Here is a 17,653-nt window from a genome sequence, read left to right as displayed (position 1 = left end):
CCGCCATCAGATTTCTGAACAGTCCATGAATCCATGGACGCAACCTTGTTATTCTTCTTTTGCACTATTTATTTAATTTTGTAATTTATAAATTTTTATGTTTTGCACTGTACTGCTGCCGTAAAACAACAAATTTCACGACATATGTCAGTGATAATAAACCTGATTTGATTCTGAGACATCAACCGCTCTCTGAGTACAAAACTTACCCCTCTGATCCCCTTTAAACCTCCTGCTTCTCACCTTAAACCTACGCCCTCTTGTTTTTAGTATCCCTACCATGGGAAAAAAAATTCTGACTATCTAAGCCCCTCATAATCTTATACACCTCTATCAGGTCACCCCTCCACATGGTTCGCGATTCCGGCCTATCCAATCCCTCCCTCTTAACTAAAGTCCTCCAATCCAGGCGACATTCTGGTGAGTCTCCTCTGCACTCTCTCCAGCGCAACCAAAATGTGGCCTCCAACTGGCCACCAGCACAGGCTCTCGATCGCCACTCCAGTTTGCAATACGTTACGGCTTTATACCTTGGTCAGAGCTGTGATGGGGGCAATCCCTCTGTACCCAGACACCCACATCCCCCTTTCTCACCTGTAAACCTCTGCCAGAACATGAATCCTAACCTCCCCTGCCTTCACGATCCCGGAGACAATCATCATGAAGCAGGTACAACATCCAAAGTCAAGGTCAAAGTCAAGTTGATTGTCATCTGCACAAGTCCATGTGTGCACAGGTGCAATGAAAAGCTTACTTGCAGCAGCATCACAGGCACAGAGCATCAGGTAAGCAGCATTCACAACAAAAAAAAAGATTAATTGTACTTTACAAGAAAGAACACAATTAGAACAAAAAAAAATGAAGTCCATTGTAGTGCAAAGTGGTCACATTGTTGCTATAGTGAGGTAGTGATCAGGGTTGTGCAGGTTGGTTCAAGAACCGAATGGTTGAAGGGAAGTCGCTGTTCCTGAACCTGGTGGTGTGGGACTTCAGGCTTCTGTACCTCCTGGCCGATGGGAGCTGCGAGTAGATGGCACGGCCCGGATGGTGGGGGTCTTTGATGATGGATGTTGCCTTCTTGAGGGAGCGCCTCCTGTCGATACTCCCGATGGTGGGGAGGGATGTGTCCGTGATGTATTGGGCTGAGTCCACTACTCTCTGCAGCTTCCTACATTCCTGTGCATTCGAATTGCCGTCCCAGACCGTGATGCAACCAGTCAGGACACTTTCAACAGTACATCTGTAGAAGTTTGTTAGAGTGTTCGGTGACAAGCCAAACCTCCTTATCCTTCCAAGAAAGTAAAGACGCTGGCGCGCCTTCCTTGTGCTGTTCCAGTGCGCCAAGGGTTCAATCCCCACCAGAACACTTCAACACTCAAGGGCTCCCACCTCACGGAGATATATCTTCCTGTCTCCATAGAAAATGTTATCTAATTCGAGGGAGAATCTAGGAAGTCTGTCAGCCATACAGGTGGGATGGGCTGATGTTGAATTTGTCTCCAGATTATGTTCCACAATCTGTTTTACAAATATTGACCAAAAATGTTTGTTCTCCACACTTTGGACTGTGTGAACCTTGTGGGATGGTTGGAAACGAGATAAAGTTGAAAGCAAAGAGTCTGGGCCTTTGTTGACTGCGGTGAATATTTTACCTGCCCGGATACCAAAAGGCGGCAGGTTTTATGTCAATCTAGAGATGTGAAGTGTGCTTATCTGTGTTGCGTGCTAGCTGGAGAGTGAGGGAGAGTGGGAAGGGTGAGGGGAGAGAGGGGTCAGAGGAAGGGGGAAGGAGCGAAGAGGTGAGGGAGTCAAAAGGTAGGGGTTGTGTTGTGGGGGGAGACTGAGGGATGCTTTAGGGTAAGGGGGCAGCTCCTTCCATATACTCACCTCCGTGAAGAAGTTGCCCCTCAGGTCTCTTTTAAATCTTCTCTTTCTCATCTTCCACCTATGCCCTTTAGTTTTTCATTCCTTTTCCCTGTGCATTCACCCTATCGATGCCTCTCATGATTTTATACACCTCTATAGGGTCACCCCTCAGTGTCCTACACTCCAAGGAATAAAGTCCTAGTCTGTCCCTATAACTCAGAGTCATAGAGTCACACAGCACAGAAACAGGTCCTTCGGCCCAACTGGTCCATGCCAGCCAAGACGCCCATCCAGGAGTCCCACTTGGCCCACATCCCTCGAAACCTTTCCTATCCATGTACCTGTCCAAATAACGTTTTAATTCGAGACTTCTCGAGAAATGAAAATTAATGGTGAATTTGCCAGTAATACTGAGATCTGGAAATATGAATAATATTTAAAAATTTCCTCCACACGAGGACACAATCAGAAGTAGGCCACTCAGCCCCTCAAACCCACCCCACCATTCCATGGCTGATCTGCCCCAGGCCTCATCTCCTCTTCTCTGCCAATTCCCCACCACCCTCAATCCCCCACTTTCAATTGTTTATCTACCCTCGTGTTAAATATTCCCAGTGATTCACATCTGCCGGGGTAGAGAATGCCAGAGAAGAAACGAGGAGAAGTCCTGACACACCTCAGTGTTAAATGAGCGTCCCCCTAATCCTGTAACTCTGTCCCCTCGTCCAAGACTCTCCCACCGGTGGAAACATCTCCACATTAACCCTGTCACGTCCCTTTAGGATCTGAGATGTTCTTCTAGAATCATAGAATCATAGAACCATAGAACAGTACAGCACAATACAGGCCCTTCGGCCCACAATGTTGTGCTCACCTTTAAACCTCGCCTAAGACTATCTAACCCCTTCCTCCCACAAATCCATCCATTTTAAATTCCTCCATATGCTTATCTAGCAATCTCTTGAATTTGACCAATGTACCTGCCTCCACCACCACCCCAGGCAGCGCATTCCATGCCCCAACCACTCTCTGGGTAAAAAACCTCCCTCTGATATCTCCCTTGAACTACCCACCCATTACTTTAAAGCCATGCCCTCTTGTATTGAGCATTGGTGCTGTGGGAAAGCGGCGCTGGCTGTCCACTCTATCTATTCCTCTTAATATTTTGTACACCTCTATCATGTCTCCCCTCATCCTCCAAAGAAGAGAAAGCCCTAGCTCCCCTAGTCTCTCCTCATAATCCATACCCTCTAAACCTCAAAGATTATAAATGCAGCTTCTGGCAGATGTTCCACAGAGAGAGTCACAGGATCACACAGCACAGAGACAGGCCCTTTGGCCCACCGAGTCCATGCTGACCATCAAGTCCCCACCCACACCAATCCTATTTACGAGCTTTCTACACCTTGGTGATCCGAGAGCTCGCCCAGATACTTCTCGAATGTTGTGGGAGTCTCTGCCTCGACCACTTCCTCGCACTGTTATTGCAACATGGAAACACGCTTGCCCCCCAACCCAACTGTGTTTCGTGAGACCATGGACAGAATCGGGCCATTCGGCCCATCAACTCTGTTCTGCCATTCAACCATGGTTGATTTTCTTTTCCCCCTCAACCCCGTTCTCTCGCCTTCTGCCCATAATCCTTAACCCCACCCCCTCACCAGTCAAGAACTTACCGATCTCTGCTCCAAATGCGCCCCATGTCCCGCCCTCTGTGGCAACCAATTCCATGGATTCACTGCCCTCCGGCTGAAGAAATTCCTCCTCATCTCGGTTCTAAAGAGACGTCCTCTTTACTCTGAGGGTCCCAGACTCTCCTACTGATGGAGGCATCCCCTCCGCGTCCAGTCTATCCAGGCCTTTCGGTCTTTGGGCTCGTGGGATCTTGCTGTGCTCCGTTGGCATTGCAAGCCGTCATTCGCCCTGAAACTGCGCTTTGGAGATAGCGTGCAAGTCTCCGTTGCCAAGGCAAGTTTGACATTCCGCCAGCTGAGAGTCATCAAGGATGCTACGAGCTACAGACGTACCCTAATTAGCGAACCCTCTAATCTTCCTTAATTAAAACCCCAGACTCTGAAATTCCGCCTCCCTCCCTCTCTCAAAGACGCTCTTTCAAATAGGTCCCTGTGACCCGGAATCTTGGCCATCAGTCAGTGAGATTCACTGTCAGAGAACGCCTCGTCGCTCTGCCTGTGAACCAGCGGTGATATACAACACTGCGGACACAGGCTGATTGCAGCCTCTAATTAATTTTGTTCGGATAGGGAGGGATGGGAAAGAGGTAGAGTGAGATTATTGCGATGTTTCTAGCAGAAAGCATGCTTTGCATTTCTTTCATCGGTGGAGGCTGCTTAATTCCATCTCTGTGACATTGTCTGTCTCCCTGCCAAGCCTTCCACACCCATGTTACCTCTTGTTTTAGCTGTTCCGATGAATTCCAGCTCAGATCTCTGTAATCCATCCTGTCTGAACTTCCAGGATCTCTCTCCCCCCCTCCCCACCTCTCTCCCCCCTCTCTCCCACCCCTGTCTACCCCACTCTCCACCCCCCCTCGCTCTCCCCCTCTTTCCCCCTCTCTCTACCCCCATTCCTCCCATCTCCCGCCTCTCTCTCTCCTTCCCCCTCTCTCCCCCCTCTCCCACTCTGTCCCCTACCTTCCATCCTTCCCGCTCCCCCCTCTTGCCCCTCTCTACCCCCCTCTCACTCCCCCTCCCCTCTCTCTCCGCCCTTTTTCTCCCCTGAACCGCCCTCTCCCCCTCCCCTCATTCCCCCCTTTTCCCCTCCCCCTCCCCACCCCCTCCCTCTCCCCTCCCCCTCTCCAACCTTTCCCCCTCTCCCCTCTCTCTGCCCTCTCCCCCTCTCCTGCCCTCTCCCACCCTCTCCCCCCTCTCTCTACCACTCCCTCCTCCCTCTCTCCCCCCTCTCTCTCCCCCCTCCCTCCTCCCTCCCCCCTCTCTCTCCCCCCTCCCTCCTCCCTCTCTCTCCCCTTCTCCCTGTGCACACTGGCGTCTGACAACTTGCTTAGAGGAAGGCCATTCAGCCCAGAAGGTCAATGCTAGATCGCATCCTTTCACGATGCCACAGATTTCAAATACTTGAGGACGAACACCCACTCATGTTTACCCCGCCAGACCCACCGTCTGTGCTTCAGTAACGTCGTCCCTGAACCCCAAAGTCGTAATCTCTCTCTTTATCCTCTGATGTCTCCCCTGCTCTTCCAGTTCCAACACCTTCACCCTCGCTGAGTTTAATCGATCTGTGCTGACACAGTGGCGCAGCAGGTAGAGCCGCTGCCTCCCAGCTCCAGAGACCCGGGTTCGATCCCAACCTACGGCGCTGTGTGTGTGTGTGTGTGTGTGTGTGTGTGTGTGTGTGTGTGTGTGTGTGTGTGTGAGTGTGTGTGTGAGTGTGTGTGTGAGTGAGTGTGTGTGTGTGTGTGTGTGTGTGTGTGTGTGTGTGTGTGTGTGTGGAGTTTGCACATTCTCCCTGTGACTGCATGGGTTTCCCCCTGGGTGCTCCGGTTCCCTCCCACGTCCCAACGGCGTGCAGGGTCGGTGGGTTAATTGGCCCCCAGTAAGTGAGTGAGAGGTAGAGTCTGGGGGAATTGGTAGGAATGGGGGGAGAGCGGGTTACAGGGAAAATAGGTAGGTGCATGGGACTGATGGGATTGTTCTGGGACCAGCATAGATGGGTCGAATGGTGTGTGTGTGTGTGTGTGTGTGTGTGTGTGTGTGTGTGTGTGAGGTGGTGTGATGGGGGTGTTAGATGGACCTACCTGCGATGTTCTGGAGGTGGCAAGTGAGGGGTCAGAGACCCGGAGACCTGTGGTTTGTGATGGCGGGGGTCCCGGGACTGAGGGTGAAGGCACAGATCTTAAGGGGGTGGGGGGTGGTGGGGGAGTGGGGTGGTGATCTGCAGGTGGGAGATCGCCGGGGACTGGGGCGGTGGATCAGCAGCGCTGAGGTGCACGGGTCAGGCCTCTGGCCTCCCAGAGCAGCACTGAGGGGTCAGGCCTTGTCCATCCCTCCCAGGACCCAGGGGTCCACCTCCCCCTCCCTCCACCCCACTGGACCAGAACACAGGGAGTGTCACCCCGTTCCAGACATAGATAAGCACTGGAGGTGTCTGGCCCAATTTTACCACTTTTACTTTGTTTTTTCACTCCTTTTCCAAGGGTAGTTCACTCAGTGACGACAGAATCACATCACTGCAATATTACAGTTACTTCATGATACTACTTACGGTCTCAAATTATAACACGGCCCCTGGGGTGCCCACCGAAATCCCCTGCTGTATCCGTGGATACTGCGTGCTCCTTCTCCGGGGACACACACGGACACAGACTTAAGCCGGAAGAGGGGGCAGGCAATCGGTTCGGGCAGAACCCTCGACTGTCCCGCCGCCTGGACCCGTGAATGGCCTCCTTGGCCCAGGGCAGTCCCACCAGGCGATCCCCTGACCGATCCACCCCTACCCCCCCCCATCCCACCCCTGCACACCAGCTGAGCCAAGATCGAGGAGCAGCCCCTTCAGATTCGCAAACAGGTGCTGCAACCTCTCGCACTCCCCACGTACACAATACACCATCTCCTCCCAGCCTCGGATTTTCTCAGTGGCACCAAATGACCCTGGAACGTGTGCAGAAAAAACGACGGGGTTTATTATAAGACCATAGACCATAAGACATAGGAGCAGAATTAGGCCATTCGGCCCATCGATCATGGCTGATTTATTTTTCCCTCTCAACCCCGTTCTCCTGCCTTCTCTCTGTAACCTTTGACGCCCTCACTAATCAAGAACCTACCAACCTCCACTTTATGTACACCCAATGACTTGGCCTCCACCACTGTCCATGGCAACAGATTCCACAGATTTACCGCCCTCTGGCTGAAGAAATTCCTCCTCATCTCTGTTCTAAAGGGACGTCCCTTTGTTCCGAGGCTGTGCTCTCTGATGCTAGACTCTAGAGGTCTACTCACCTACTAGGGGCAATTTACAGTGGCCAGTAAATCTACATAGGGAGATCTCTAGTCAATAGTCTAAACAATTGGAAGACAGTTTCTTTATTCACATTCCACAATCAATACTGATTGGCCCGTAATGTCTCCCAACATGCAAGACTGAACCACATTGATCACTCATGCACACTTTTCTCCTCCGAAGTGGCAAAAAGCTTTAGCCTTGGAGAGTGCCCACACAGTTGGTGAGTAACTGCACTACACAGTGCTTCTCTGGGTCATACAAGGAGCCCAGAATCAAACACAGTGCTGTGCTGATTCAACTAATTTTGAACTGGTATGACAGTGGATGATCTATAATTATTATGGTCGAGAAGGAGGCCATTTGGCCTTCTGAGAACATGTTGTTCCTCCAGGAGATATCCCCTCCGTCCCATTCCCCCCACTGAACACCCCCCCACCCCCCAGTCCATTGCCCACTCAAGTACCTATCCAACTCCCTCTCCAAGGCCCCCTGTTAATTCTGTTAATTCCCAATCAGGCCCAAACCACTCTCTGAGTAAACACATCCTCCATCCCGTCCCACCCTCTCTGCCTTAGCTCTTTAGGCCATGTGGCCCATTGGTCCTTGAACCCTGTGCTAATGAGGGTGGGGGCCACATCGCACTGTTTACTCTGTCTAAACCAGTCACCCTCTCTCACATATCTCCTCGGACCCCCTGTTGAATAAATGTTTAACTAAAGCAGCGCTCTGTAATCGAATTTGGAGGTATGTATAAACACCCAAGGTTTTGCTGTTTAGTTTAACACTTAAGTTCTTTCTACAAGGTCTTTTCTCCCCATCAAGTACTCCAGATCCAGATCTCGCCCCCCCACCCCCTTGGACTCCCAGGACACTGATGGCAGTGTTGCCTGTTAATTTTTTGCTCTCTGTCTCTGTCTCTGTCTCTCCCTCTCTCTCTGAACCTCTTCTCCGGCACAGAGCAGAGGCTTCGCTGACAGAATTTCCTGCCGACTTATTGTCTCACGTTCCTCTGTAGGACAGCACCGAGGCAAGGGAAAGAAATGCCAGACAACGATCCGAGAGGGGGAGAGAGTTATCCGGTCTCGTGCTAACCCCAGCTTCCCTGGGGCAGGGTGGAGTGGTTAGAGTTAAGCTCCTTTGGATCACATTCAAAAGAAGAATGAAGCTCCTCTTGATTTTACACTGGGATGGTTCAACCACCCACCCAGAGGTGCAAGGCAGGGAAACGCAATGGCCTATCTGTACACAGGAAGATCCCGCACTCACCATTAGGAGAAAGCCCCAGTGGTCCAAAAAACCATAAGATATAGGAGCAGGATTAGGCCATTCAGCCCATCGAGTCTGCTCCACCATTCAATCACGGCTGATTTTTCTCTCAACCATTCTCCCACCTTCTCTCTGTAATCCTTAACCCCCTCCCCACCATTACCAGTCAAGAACCTGCCTTAACTACCCCCAATGACTTGGCCTCCACCACCCTCTGTGGCAACGAATTCCATAGATTCACCGCCCTCTGGTTGAAGAAATTCCTCCTCATCTCAGTTCTAAAGGGACGTCTCTTTATTCCGAGGTTGTGCCCTCGGATCCTGGACTCTTGAGGGAAACATCCTCTCCACATCCACTCTATCCAGGCCTTTCAGTACCCAGCAGGTTTCAATGAGATCCCCCCTCATCCTTCTGATCGAGTACAGGCCCAGAGATATATAGAGAGAGATCCAGGCCCTTCGGCCCCACGGAGTCCATACTGACCAACAAGCACACATTTACACCAGTCCCATTTTACTCTCGCCACATTCCCATCAACTTCCCCCAGGTTCTACCCCTCACCCACACACCAGGGGGGCAATTCACAGTGGCCGATTAACCCACCGACCCCGCATGTCGTTGGGATGTGGGAGGGAACCGGAGCACCCGGGGGAGACCCACACGGTCACAGGGAGAACGTGCAAACTCCACACACACACACACACACACACACACACACACGCACACACACACGCGCACACACACGCGCGCGCGCACGCGCGCACACACACACACGCGCACACACACACACACATGCACACACACACACGCACACCCAAACACGTAAACACTCATACATACACACACACACACATACACACACACATGCACAGACACGCACGAAAACACTCACACACACACAGACATGCACACACACATACACGCACAAGCATGCAAACACTCACACACACACACACACACAAACACACACACACACACACACACACACACACACACGCATACACAAACAGACCCACACAGCACCGGAGGTCGGGATCGAACCCGGGTCTCTGGCATTGAATGCCAAGGAGGAAACTTCAGTGAGACTAACAAGGCTGGGATTGCATTGTAAATGATCACTGGGACTTTACAGCAGGATTTCAGTGGGCTTTCAGTGCCCTTGCAATCTTGATTTGATGAACGTTTAATCCACAAAGATTTAGCGCAGCCCGAGTCTCATCTCGCTGCTCCTTCAGGTTGACCTTCGCATTCCTCGTCAACTGGGCAAATAAATGTGATTGATTAACAGCAATTTTCAGGAATCACAAACCCTTTAATCTTAATCAGAGCCAGCCTCTGGGGGGAGAGGGTAAGGGCTGGATACGGAGGAACCTTCCATTGGAAAGGGCCCCACAGCTGGGGAGCAGTTGTTCTGAAACTTTCCTGGCTGGGTAAATACAGGGCAGAGTTGCAGAACAAGGCTGGTGGCCTTCTTCACTTTGGGACCCTTATTTTTGTTATCATTGTCCCATAAAATAGTTTGTTTTTCCAGCTATTACACCAACTAATTGCATCCATCAGTTTGAAGGAAGTCAAACTACCCTTGACGTCAGGAGCTTGCAAACAAAAGACTTGAAGCATTTAAACCCTGGTAGAAAGAACTGAGAGAGGATGGTTCAAAGTTTAATTGATTCTTGTCCCACTAATCTGCGCTCTTTTCCTCGGTCACAGTTCCCATCCTGTTTCCTAGCCCATTTCCCACCCCAACTCCCCCCTTCCAGAATGGGAAGGCAACATCCTGGGATGAGAGAGATGTCCGACCATCAACAGCAAACGAAAGTGTATTCTTTGGAGTTCAGACAAATGAAGGGTGATCTTGTTGATACCAAGGAGGCGCAGTAGGGTAGATGTGGAGATGTTTCCACGGTCAAAGTCAAAGTCGAGTTTATTGTCACGTGCACAAGCCCATGTGTGCACAGGTGGGTGGGAGATTCTGGGGGGAGTAGAGTAGGGTTATTGTAGATGGGTGGTTGATGGTCAGCACAGACTTGATGGGCTGAAGGGCCTGTTTCCAAAGTCAAAGTCAAGTTTATTGTCATCTGCACAAGCCCATGTACGCACCAGGGTAATGAAAAACTTACTTGCAGCAGCATCACAGGCACACAGCATCAGATAAGCAGCATTAACAAGAAAAACATCAATTAAACATAAATTATAAGATATCTTTATATCTTTATTAGCCACATGTACATCTAAACACACAGTGAAATGCATCTTCTTGCGTAGAGTATTCTGGGGGGCAGCCCGCAAGTGTCGCCACGCTTCCGGCACCAACATAGCATGCCCACAACTTCCTAACCCGTACGTCTTTGGAATGTGGGAGGAAACCGCAGCACCCGGAGGAAACCCACGCAGACACACGGGGAGAACGTACAAACTCCTTACAGACAGCGGCGGAATTGAACCCGGGTCGTTGGCGCTGTAATAGCATTATGCTAACCTCCACAGAAAGAACATAATTAGAATAACACGAAGTCCATTATAGTGCAAAGTCGTCCCAGTGTTGCTATACTGAGGTAGTGATTAGCGTTGTGCCGGTTGGTTCAAGAAACGAATGGTTGAAGGGAAGTAGCTGTTCCTGAACCCGGTGGTGTGGGGACTTCAGGCTTCTGTACCTCCTGCCCGATGGGAGCTGTGAGAAGATGGAACGGCCCGGATGGTGGGGATCTTTGATGACGGATGTTAGGAGAGTGTCGGACAAGGGGACAATGGTTACAAGATCAGGGGGCGGTCAGCTAACACTGAGGTGCGTAAGGACCTTCTTCTCCCTTTGAACCTCCAGAGTTCCCTGCCCCCGAGGTTGGATCACTGGGGGTGGGGCGGGAATTTAAAGAGGAGGTGGATAAATGTTTGAAAGATCAGGGGATTGAGGGCAATGGGGAACTGGCACAGAGGAAGAGGTTGGGGCAGATCAGCGGGGCAGGTTTGAGGGACCGAATGGGCTAGTCCTGCTCCAATTTTCCCGTGTTCTTGGGCCAGGCAGGGGTGGGCCGGGAACTGAGATGCACGGGAGACCGGACGCTCGGGGTCGGTCCTGCTGGCTGAAAAAAGGAGCCACGCAGAGTGACCACCCAATATGCGAGGGGCCTCCCAGGCCTGTTTCCCTACTGCGCCGTTCTGCAATTCTGTGGCACCTTACTGTTAAATGGAGCTTTGAGCCGGGCTAAATCAATGAGGCAAGAGAGGGACAGGTGAGTGGAAGAGTTTCAGGCTGTGCTGTGGTTCCTACTGTACGACAGGCAGCCTAGAGGGGAGGTATACTGTCTACGTCAATGGTGCTGAGGTCAAGAGGGTTGAGAGCTTCAAGTTCCTGGGAGTGAACATCACCAACCGCCTGTCCTGGTCAAATCACGTAGATGGCACGGCCAAGAAAGCTCACCAGCGCCTCTACTTCCTCAGGAGGCGAAAGAAATTTGGTTCGTCCCCTTTGACGCTCACCAACTTTTATCGATGCAGCATAGAAAGCATCCTATCTGGATGTATCACGGCTTGGTACGACAACTGCTCTGCCCAGGACCACAAGAAACTGAAGAGAGTTGTGGACACAGCCCAGCGCATCACGGACACCAGCCTCCCCCCCTTGAACTCTCTCACTGTCTTGGTGAAGCAGCCGCATAATCAAAGACCCCACCCACCCGGAACATTCTCTCTTCTCTCCTCTTCCATCGGGTAGAAGATACAGGAGCCTGAGGGCACGTACCACCAGGCTTAAGGACAGCTTCTACCCCACTGTGATAAGACTATTGAACGGTACCCTTATACCATGAGATGGACTATGACCTCACGATCTACCTTGTTGTGACCTTGCACCTTATTGCACTGCACTTTCTCTGTAGCTGTGACATTTTACTCTGTACTGTTATTGTTTTTACCTGTACTACCTCAATGCACTCTGTACTAACTCAATGTAACTGCACTGTGTAATGAATTGACCTGTACGATTGGTTTGCAAGACAAGTTTTTCACTTTATCTCGGTACAAGTGACAATAATAAACCAGTACCAATACCAATGCCTTTTATTCTTAACAATCAAACATAGACGTTGAGTAAGTTGGATCAAAAGTTGCACCAAAGTATGTCAACGGGGGAAATTCCCTCTGCTGTTGTGCTGAATCAAAATGCAAAATCACGGGCAGGCACGGTAGCGTAGCGGTTAGCGTGACGCTATTACAGCGCCAGTGACCCGGGTTCAATTCCAACCGCTGTAAGGAGTTTGCACGTTCTTCCCGTGACTGCACGAGTTTCCTCTGGGTGCTCTGGTTTCCTCCCACATTCCAAGCATATACGGGTTAGTAACGTGGGTGCAATTGGGCGGCGCGGGCTCGCTGGGCCTGAAGGGCCATGTCACCATGGCTGTATAAATTTTTTTTGAAATTGCAGCTTCAGACTAGCAGGTAAGTACTCACTTACTGCTGTCAGCTAACATTTATCCCTCTTCTTTAAATCCCCCCAGTGATCCAACCGCAAGCCTCCAGGCAGATAATTCCAGAGATTCCCCACCATCTGTGAGGAGAAGTCCCGACACACCTCAGTGTTAAATGACCGACCCCCTAAACCTGTAACTCTGTACCCTCGTTCGAGACTCTCCCACCGGTGGAAGCATCTCCACATCGACCCTGTCATGTCCCCTCAGGATCTGAGACGTTTCACTAAGATCGTCCCTCAGACTCCAAAAAAACACAGACCTAATTTCATTAACCACTCCTGACAGGGCAACTCTCTTATGCCATCTCATTCATGGGATTAGGTGAATAGGCAAAGGCATGGCAAATGGAATATAATTGTGGAGAAATGTCAGGTCATCTACTTTGGTGCGTTAACAAAAGAAGAAAATGAATATTTTTTAAATGGTGAGAGATAGAAGGATATTAGTGAGAGAAATGAGTGTCACAGACCACTGAAAGTTAATGTGGAGGTACGGCTAGCAAGGTTACAACATAGAACAATACAGCACAGAAACAGGCCCTTCGGCCCACCATGTTGTGCTGAACTAATGAAGCTTAATTAAGGAGCATAGAAGGTTGCTGTAGGTTACAACAGGATATTGATAGAATGCAGAACTGGGCTGAGAAGTGGCAGATGGAGTTCAACCCGGATAAGTGTGAAGTGATGCACTTTGGAAGATCGAATTTGAAGGCAGAAGGCTAATGCCAGGACTCTTAGCAGTGTGGAGGAACGGAGGGATCTTGGGGTCCACGTCCATAGATCCGTCAAGGTTGCCATGTAGGTCGATAGGGTTGTTAAGAAGGGGTATGGAGTGTTGGCCTTCATTAGTCGGGGTATTGAGTTCAAGAGCCACGAGGTGATGTTGCAGCTCTATAGAACTCTGGTCAGAGCACACTTGGAGTATTGTGTTCAGTTCTGGTCACCTTATTATAGGAAGGATGTGGAAGATTTAGAGAGGGTGCAGAGGAGATTTACCAGGATGCTGCCTGGATTGGAGAACATGTCTTATGAGGATAGGTTGAGCAAGCTAGGGGTTTTGTCTTTGGAGAAGAGGAGGATGAGAGGTGACTTGATAGAGGTGTACAAGATGATAAGAGGCATAGATCGAGTCAGAGACTTTTTCCCAGGGTGACAATGACTAACACGAGGGGGCACAATTTTAAGGTGACTGGAGGAAGGTATAAGGGGGATGTCAGGGGTAAGTTTTTTTACACAGAGAGTGGTGGGTGCGTGGAACGCACTGCCTGCAGAGGTTGTGGGGGCAGATACATTAGGGATATTTAAGAGAGATAGACACATAAATGATAGAAATATAGGGGCCTATGTAGGAGGGAAGGGTTAGATAGCTCTTAGTGTCAGCACAACATTGTGGGCCGAAGGGCCTGTACTGTGCTGTAGTGTTCTATGTTCTTTGTTCTAAACGAATCGCTTCTGCCCACACAATGTCCACATCCCTTCACACTCTGCACATCCATGTGCCTATCTAAGATCCTCTTAAGCCCCTCTTATCGTATCTGCCACCACCACCACCCCTGGCAGCACATTCCAGGCACCCACCACTCTCTGTGTTAAAAAACTTGCCCCACACATCTCCTTTGAACTCCCCCCCTCTCACCTTAAATGCATGCCCTCTGGTATTAGACATTTCGACCCTGGGAGAAAGATACGGGCTGTCTCCTCTATCTGTGCCTCTCTTAATATTTTAAACCTCTATCAGGTCTCCCCTCAGCCTCTGCCACTCCAGAGAAAACAACCCAAGTTTGTCCAACCTCTCCTTATACACATACCCTCTGATCCAGGCAGCATCCTGGTGAGAAGGGTCGCAACCTGAAATGTCGACTGTTTTTACCCTCCATAGACGCTGCCTGACCTGCTGAGTTCCTCCAGCATTTTGTGTGCAGAACATCCTGGTGAACCTCCTCTGCACCCTCTCCAAAGCCTCCACATCATTCCTGTAATGGGGGGGACCAGAACTGAATGCAATACTCCAGATGCAGCCTAAGCAGTTTTATATGCAACATAACTTCCTGACTCTTGAACTCAGTGCCTCGAGTAATAAAGGCAAGCGTGCCGTACACCTTCTTTACCGCCCTATCAACTTGTGCAGCCACTTTCAGAGAGCTATGGTCCCTCTGTACATCAGCGCTGTAAAGAGTCCTGCCAAGGTATATATCTTGCAGGGTATTGTGCGCAGTTCTGGTCGCCCCATTCCAGGGGGCAGCCGATGCATGCATCAGCCAGTCTCCAGAGGGCTGCGTCTCGTCCTTGTTGCCGGTGTAGGACCTGGTCGGATTACCCAATGCGTGGGTTTCCTCCGGGTGCTCTGGTTTCCTCCCACATTCCAAGGACGTACAGGTTAGGAAGTTGTGGGCATGTTATGTTGGCGCCGGAAGCGTGGCGACACTTGCGGGCTGCCCCCAGAACACTCTACACAAAAGATGCATTTCACCGTGTGTTTCAATGTACATGTGACTAATAAAGATATCTTATCTTACCCCCATGAGACGCAGTGTGGCACCTAACCCAACATGCACCCCCCCAGCGCCAACAAGCGCACAGCTGGATCTCAGCGGTGGGCGTGAGGTGCGAAGAACATCTGGAAAGCTGCGCTGGCCTTGCCAAGCGCTCAGTAAACAGGAGGCAACTTGAGAAACCACACCGTGTCTTGCTGCAGGCACAGCACAGTGATAGCAGAGAGAGTATACGCAGAGGCTACCGTGCGAGGTAGAGGGGATGGTGTTACAGGAGTGAATCACAGAGGGCTGGTCTGAGGGAGCTGCGGAGAAGGAGAACAGCTATTACAAACAAAGTAATAGCTTCATTCCTCTTGCTCTGTAATTAGAACATGCACAGGCGAGGGGAAATGTCTCAAATATCTCATTGCTGCCACTTTGCCCTTTAAGTTTTCTTTTCTTTTGTTTTTTTTTCTCCTCTCTGGGCTGGGGAGATAATCTCTTGGCTGCCATTTTATTACACCCTCCGTAGAGGTGGCGCCAGGGATCTCCTTGTCGGAGAAGAGGGGTTGTTAAGGGAGTGGGGGGGAGGGAGCTTGTTGGGGAGGGTGTTCCGGGATTGAGGGGTGGAGTGATCTGGGGAGGGTGGATGCTGCCTGGGAACTTTGATGAGACGCACAAGCGTTCCTGCTCTCACGGTCTCAAGAGGGGCAGCATTCGGCCCGTGGAGTCCGTACCGACCGCCAAGCCCTTCACCGATCCCATTCTGCTCTCCCCATATTCCCATCAACTTCCCCCACCCCAGATTCTGCCCCTCACCCACACACTATGGGGGGGGGCTCGATTAACCCACCAACTCCACACGTGGTTGGGATGTGGGAGGGGACCAGAGCACCCGGGGGAAACCCACACGGTCACAGGGAGAAGGTGCAAACTGCATACACACGCGCGCGCACACACACACACACACACACACACACACACACACATGCACACACTCACGCACACTCACACACACTCACACACACATGCACACTTATGCACACATTCACGCACACTCACATATGCACACTCACACACACTCACACACACACGCACTTATGCACACATTCACGCACACTTGCACACTCACACACACACACACACACACACACACACACACACACACACAGCGCCAGAGGTCAGGATTGAACCCAGGTCTCTGGCTCTGTGAGGCAGCAGCTCTACCCGCTGCGCCACTGGGCCACCTGTACCCCGAGACAATCTGCTGCTGTTTAAGGATATGTGGGAAGCACTTCCACTGTTGGAGATGGTTGTGGGTTGCCGGGGGCTGAGGTATCCTTGGAGACTGTGGCCATGGTAACAACCCCTCCACGTCTATCGCCATGATGTCCACCACTATCATCTTCCCCACTGGATTCCCTCCTCCTCTCCCTCGGGAAGAAATTGATTGCTCTCCCGGAGCTAGCCTGGGAATTCTGGCAAGACGTTTACCCGAGGATCCATCCCTGTACACTCCTCCTCTGATGCCACTGATACCCTGCTGTGGGTGGGGGCTGGGGCAACCAGAAGGGAGGGCAAACAGGAGATCCAATGAGGGGCAGGGGGAGAGGAACCTAGGGAGAGAAAGTGCGGGGAAAGGTGGCGGGGCAGGGGGAGTCCGAGGCAAGAGCAGAGGGGGAGAGGGGGAATTGGGAGATGGAGAGAAGGAGCAGGGGGAAAGCGGGACAGGGAGTTGAGAGAGGTAGAAGGGGTAGAGGACACAAGAGGAGAGGGTGGCAGGGACAGGGGGAGGGAGAGAGCAGAGGGGGAGAGGGAGAAGGGGAGAGGGAGAAGGCAGAAAAGAGGACCCAGGAGAAGAGGGAGGAGTCCTATCCCTGCAGTGATCCCAGCACAATCCCAACACCAATCCCAGCAGCACGAGCTCCCAATCTGAAAACGATCTATTTCTTCCCACTCTCTATTTTCTGCTTGTTAACTGCTCTTCAATACTGCGCGCTCTAATCACGTGTAATGAACTGTTGTGTGGCACTTTACTGAAGGCCGTCTGACTGTCTACATACATGACATCAACTCCTCCCCCCTTATCCATCTTCTTAGGTAGATCACTGTTAGTTATAACCAGAATGGCAGCCATCTCAGCCTCAGGAGCGCTGGTAATCCCACAACAAACGGGAACAATAAAACCAGACATTGATCCCGATGTAGCCAGAAAAACCAGCCACAGAAACAACAACTCAGACTGTTAATTATAGTGGTATATCTCGGGGATATTATTACTCATAGCAACAGCCGTCATGGGAACAGCAATAACCACTGCCTCAGTTACACCAGATAACAGTTGGGACCATCGAGCCTGCAGCATTACCGGCACTAGGCAAAAGTTACTTCTGCTTCCCTTTCTGCGTCTGCGGACTGATCTGCGGGAAACACCAAGCACTCTTTGTACCAGTGTTCTGACGAAGTGCTTCTGACATCTCTGCTCCTCTTTCCACAGATGCTGCCTGACCTGCTGAGTGTCTCTAGCATTGGTCATAGGGTCACACAGAACAGAAGCAGGCTCTTCGACCCACCACGTGCGTGACCAGCAAGTCTCTAC

This window comes from Pristis pectinata, chromosome 37, assembly GCF_009764475.1.
Source record: "Pristis pectinata isolate sPriPec2 chromosome 37, sPriPec2.1.pri, whole genome shotgun sequence".
Taxonomy (NCBI): domain Eukaryota; kingdom Metazoa; phylum Chordata; class Chondrichthyes; order Rhinopristiformes; family Pristidae; genus Pristis; species Pristis pectinata.
Note: the sequence above shows the minus strand (reverse complement) of the source record.